Source organism: Nannospalax galili, unplaced genomic scaffold (assembly GCF_000622305.1).
Source record: "Nannospalax galili isolate Female #2095 unplaced genomic scaffold, S.galili_v1.0 scaffold488, whole genome shotgun sequence".
NCBI classification, from domain to species: domain Eukaryota; kingdom Metazoa; phylum Chordata; class Mammalia; order Rodentia; family Spalacidae; genus Nannospalax; species Nannospalax galili.
Window position 1 is genome coordinate 2232938 of NW_008360316.1, and position 5460 is coordinate 2238397.

Genomic DNA, 5460 nt, shown 5'->3' on the forward strand with positions numbered 1-5460 from the left:
GAACAGAACCTAGGAGGTATGAGTTTTAATGATGTTGTCAAAAGAAAAAAAAAAAAAAAAAAACCCAGAAGACATTCTCTTTGTGTGACTCTTCAAAGCACTTTTTTTCTCTTTGGTATTTTTGAGACAGGGTTTCCTTATAGCCCCAGTTGGCCTGGAACTGGCTATGTAAACTAGGCTAGCCTCAAACTCACAGAGATCCACCTGACTTGCCTCCTGAGTGCTGGGATTAAAGGCATGTGCCCAGCCTCAAAGCACTTTTTTTTATTTTGCTGTAAAATTACAGAGCTAAAATTTGCCACACATGTAAAAGGAAAAGAGTATGCTTAGACCAGGAAAGGCTTTCTACGTCCTTTTCTAAAAGGCAGGGCATCAGTTTAAATAAGCTGTGTTTCTTCTTGTTGGATTTGGGGTCTCATGGAGATTAGAGAGCTGAGAGGCCCCTTCACCCATGCCAGCACTTTATGTTTCTACTCTTTTCCCTTGATTATCAAGCATCTTTTGAATTCAGCTCAGTGCTTCTTTAGGAAACCTCTGGAGGTAGCTGGAGTGTGTCCTAGTTTGTTCTTCATTGCTGTGACAAAATACTCTGACCAATACCAACTTAGGGAGGAAAGGGTTTATTCAGCTTACATCTCCCAGGTCGCAGTTCATCAGGGAGCCCAAGGTAGGAACTCAGGGCAGGAACTGGAGGGAGAAGCTGGAGCACAGGCCATGGAAGAATACTGCTTACTGACTTGCTCCCCTGGCCCCTGCACAGCCTGCTTTCTTACGAAACATAGGCCCACCTGCCCAGGCGGTGGCACCACCCACAGTGGGCTGGTCCATCCCACATCACTCAACAATCAAGAAGGTGCCCCATGGACATGGCCATAGTCTAGTCCAATGAAGGCAATTCCCAAGTTGAGGCTCCCTCAACCCAAGTGTGTCAAGTTGACACTAAAGCTATCTAGCACAGGTGGAGGACATGTTCTGTTTTATCTGCATTTGATTATGCTGGAGAATCTGATATGTAATTTTTTATATGTGAAAGGTAGGGGAGAAAATGTTGGATTTGCTATGACATCTTTGCACTAAGATTCTCAGTGGTAATTCTGAAACTTTTCTTTTTGTCAGATGCTGTGTTGAGTTGACCAGTGAGTGGTGAAAGCTGAGAAGCTGAAACAAATCTGCACATGACACGGGGTCTCTAAGGTGAGGAATAGCACGGCTCAGGATTACGAGTTCTCTTGACAATATACAAGCTACACTGAACATACTAAGAGGTCATTAAGAATGAGTATGATATTCCAATTTAAAATTTTACAAAAACAGTTGCAAAAGTAATAGAATTCCATTTGTAGTGGTATGTGAGGCAATGGATCTTGAATCCCTATGCCCCACTAAATTTTCTCTTTCTTATTTATGCTCTATTTGACCCGCCCTTACTCTCTCAGGGTCTCGTGCTCCTAACACAGGTGGACAAACCGACATAACACATTTTAATCTTGGGTTTCATGTGGGTTTATATGATAGGGAGGGAGGACTTAAAAAGAGATGGCATCATTCCAGCCCACCCACAGTCTCCGTTAGCTTTTGCCCACACCCCATGGGAAGCCCCTTCTCGCTTCCATGCCTACAGGACACCTCCGCCATTTGCCCCAATGGCTGCACACTTCCTTTTCCTGTTCCAATCTCACCACCTCTAGCTCTGTCAGCGACTAGGCTCCACCCATCTTCCCAGGGTGCCCTGCGCTTGCCCGTCACTCATGCTTTTCAGAAGAATGAGTGGTTTCTGGGCTACACTCCACTCCTTTCCTCTGGCTCTTACAAACGTTCCACCATTTCTTCTGAGAATTTCCCTGAGCCTTGAAGGGGGTGACAGATGTAGGGCGATCTCTCTTGTATCATGGTGAAATAGTGATCTCTTGAGGCTCCCCATCTTCAAGACATGACTGCTGCTCTATCTCAGTGGTGTTTCCCCTATTATAAAGACAAATGTAAGGAAGTAGACACATCTAGACAAACATGAATGTAAATACAAATGCCTAGAAGATATTCCAGTAGGTGTGCCATATTCATTAAAAAGTATACTTGCAATGAGTTACCCACTGGGGCCTATAAGCCTTCCCTGACATAGGGAGTTGGCCTGGTCTACAGTACTTCCAGGTGGGCTGTGACTAGGGACATTCTGAAAAAAAAAAACAACAACAACATAGAAACAGTTTATAACCTCATGCAGACAGAAAAAAAAGATAGGAAATATTAAAGAGATTGTGAAATGATGTAATTGGAATACCAGAGAGAAAACATTTCAGGATAGTCTCAACTATAAAGTGAGACACTATGTTAAAAAAAAAAAAGAAGCAAAAGGAAAGAAATCAAAGAAAAAGGAATTAAAGAAATAAAACATGGAGAAGGAAGCATAAAAATGTCAATTTTGTGGTGAACAAGGTAAAATTATATCACATTAACTTTCAATGTCATTTAATTCAGTAGACATTAATTGGAATTTTAGTATTCTAAAATCAGTGTACTGTGTTAACTAAAGGTACAGACCTATTTCAAATGTAACATCTGAAAGAAGACAAATACAATGTTTCTTTGTAAGCCAGTAGAAGGAAAATAGCAGGAGAAAACTGGTTTAAAAGAAGGCAGTAGCTGAGCGTGGTGGCACACACCTTTAATCCCAGCACTTGGGAGGCAGAGGCAGGTGGATCTTTGTGAGTTCGAAGCCAGCCTGGTCTACATAGTGAGTTCCAGGACAGCTGGGGCTACAAGGAGACCCTGTCTCAGAAAGAAAAAAAAAAAAAAGGCAGTAGAGAAGTATTTGATTGATTGATTCATTCTTTTGATGCTAAGGATTGAACCCAGGGTTTAACATATGTATGCTAAACACACACTCTACTACTGAGCTACCACAGCCCAAGTACTTGGGATTTTGTTTTATTTTAACAGGATCTTGCTCTGTAGCCCTGGCTGGCCTGGTAATGTAGCTCAGGCTGACCTCACATTTGAGATAGTTCTCCTGAGTGCTGGGATTACAGGCATGTGCCACTGTGCCTGACTCAAGTACTTCTTTTGCTCAGCTTAGTTATTTTGAGATTCATCCATATTGTCACATGAATCAGTAGTTTTTTTCTTCCCTTGCAGTGCTCAGTAAGATACTGTCTTATGGATATATCATAAGTTGTGTATTCTTGCATTTGTAGATAGAAAATGCCTTCTTTCTAGTTTTTAGCTACTGCAGATGAATATATGTAAAAGGCAATGGTTTGAGAGGAGAGCTTTGCGGCTCTCTGATCATACAGAGCCACCAAGGAAGTGTTTCCTGTGGTCAGCCATCTAGGCAGAGCCTGCTGCAGTGGTAAAGCCAGAACTAGGCAAGTGAATGAATGATATGCCGTGGTAGCTATTCATGTCAAAGACTTGCAGATGTGTTTCTGTTTGAATTATATGACCTTTAAGCCTCTCAGGGTGCTTCATCAAAAATATGAAGGGAACAGCTATGACATTCTCAACAGGAATTGACTAGGATTAAAATATTTAATAACATCAGGCACAGATAGCCTCAGAGAACATATCTATGCCAACTTCGAGTTTGTGACAGATGTAGCAGACATTGGGATCAGGCAGTCCTAGAATGTCTTTAATAGGCCTTGCCAAATTGAAATATTCCCAACTCCAGTTGCTATCCAGTGTTCCTTCACCTTAAAATGCATGTTAACAATTTTGGCATGTATGGACCTTGGAAGCCATTTTGTCTCTTTGGAAATGCTGTACATAGGTGCATACTGATTTTCTGTAAATTCACAACATAATTATGTATTATTGGGATTGCCTTACTCCCTCTGCTTCCCAACTGTCAACCCATCAAGAAACCTATCCTGTTTAAATTAATTAGCATTACAAAAAGGATATCTTCAGTTGAGAGCAACTTTTCTTTTTTCTTCTCTTTTCTTCTCTATTCAAGGCAGGATTTCGTGTAGCCCAGGCTGCCTTGAACTTGCTATGTAGTCAAGTATGACTTTGAACTCCTGATCCTCCTTCCTCTACTTTGCAAGTGCTGGGATTACAGGCATTTGCCACCACACCTCGTTTATATGGGCTTCTTGTGTGTTAGGCATTAGGCAAATATTCTACTCACTGAGCTGCATCTGCAGTTCCCTAGTTCATTACAAATTTCTACTTTTACAACTAAATAAATGAAATATCATATATTAAACTCCAGGCTGTTGAAAAAGAAACCTTAGTTCAGTAGGACATTCTTTGTCGGTGACTGGTAGCGTCTCAGCTTTGCATTAAAGAACAACAGCAAAATTCCCTGAAGAGTGTTTTAGGAATCTTAATTTTTGGTATAAATAAATGTTAATAAAGGCAAATTTAAAAGGGAATCAGATTAGGGGAAACTTGAACTAAGTAAAGATTAATATCTTTGAGAAATAAAAAACTTATTGAGTTTTTTTTTAAATTTTTATTATATGTGTATGAGTGTATTGCCTGCATGTAGGTAAGTGCACCTGGGTCATGCATTCCCCACAGAGAACAGAAGAGGCCACTGGATCCCCTGGAACTGGAGTTACAGACAGTTGTTAGATGCCATGTGGGTGCTGGGCTTCGAACCTGGGTCTTCTGAAAGAACAACCAGTGTTCTTAACCACTGAGCCATCTCTCCAGCCCCAAACTTACTGAATTTTATGAGTGAGATATGATAAGTTTTATGAGGCTGGTGGATAAATAAAATACAGATATGAACTTGTGGTTCTCCTAAGAAATTAAAAAACAAGGGGAAATGTTGAGTCATACAAGTAATCAAGGAAATGCAAATTAACTATGAGAGAGAATTTTACTGCTCTCTAAATAAAGAAGCATTCAGAAAAGTCCTTAGAGATGGTGCCATAGTACACCGATGCTGGTAGAATCTAACTAAATTAAATTTAATCTCTTTTAGAAGTTAATAATAGATGCTATGGTTTTTAGAATGTGTGTATGTTTTGACCCACGAGACCTATTTAAAGAACACTGTCTTAATAAATAACTAAAATATGGAGGGGGAAAAGAAGTTTGCAAAAGTTTTGACAGGATTTCTGGAAACTGTAACGGGTAGGGTGTGCCAGTGGTAATGGGTGTGGTAAATTGCTGCTAGTTGTCTAGTGAGTGAGGCTGGAGTGACTCTGGCAGCGGCATCTTTCCCAACAGAATCTTGGCACTTTGGATGTTACCAGTTTACATCGCTTTCTCCTGAAGTTATCAGCAGACAAGCCACAATTAATATAGGTACAATTGGCAATGTAGCTCATGGTAGGGCCACTGTGGTAAAAGCCATTTTTTTCTGGAGTTCACATCATTAGATTACAAAATGAACTAGAGGCTGGGTGTGATGATGCACGCCTTTAGTCCCTGAACTTGGGAGGCAGAGGGAGGTGGATCCATGTGAGTTCAAGGCCAGCCTGGTCTACATAGTGAGTTCCAGGCCAGCTG

General features: G+C 40.9%; 1 protein-coding gene and 1 pseudogene across 2 annotated transcripts in view; both read left to right on the forward strand.

Annotated features, from left to right (window-relative positions):
* Cab39l (calcium binding protein 39 like) overlaps positions 1-5460 on the forward strand; it is a 170557-nt gene that overhangs the window by 20277 nt on the left and 144820 nt on the right. For both annotated transcript variants that reach the window (XM_008824982.3, XM_008824983.3), the window contains exon 4: positions 1117-1194. The gene's annotated coding sequence lies outside the window, so the exon portion shown is untranslated. The remainder of the gene's footprint in view (positions 1-1116; positions 1195-5460) is intronic.
* LOC103727196 overlaps positions 1-5460 on the forward strand; it is a 21919-nt pseudogene that overhangs the window by 8656 nt on the left and 7803 nt on the right.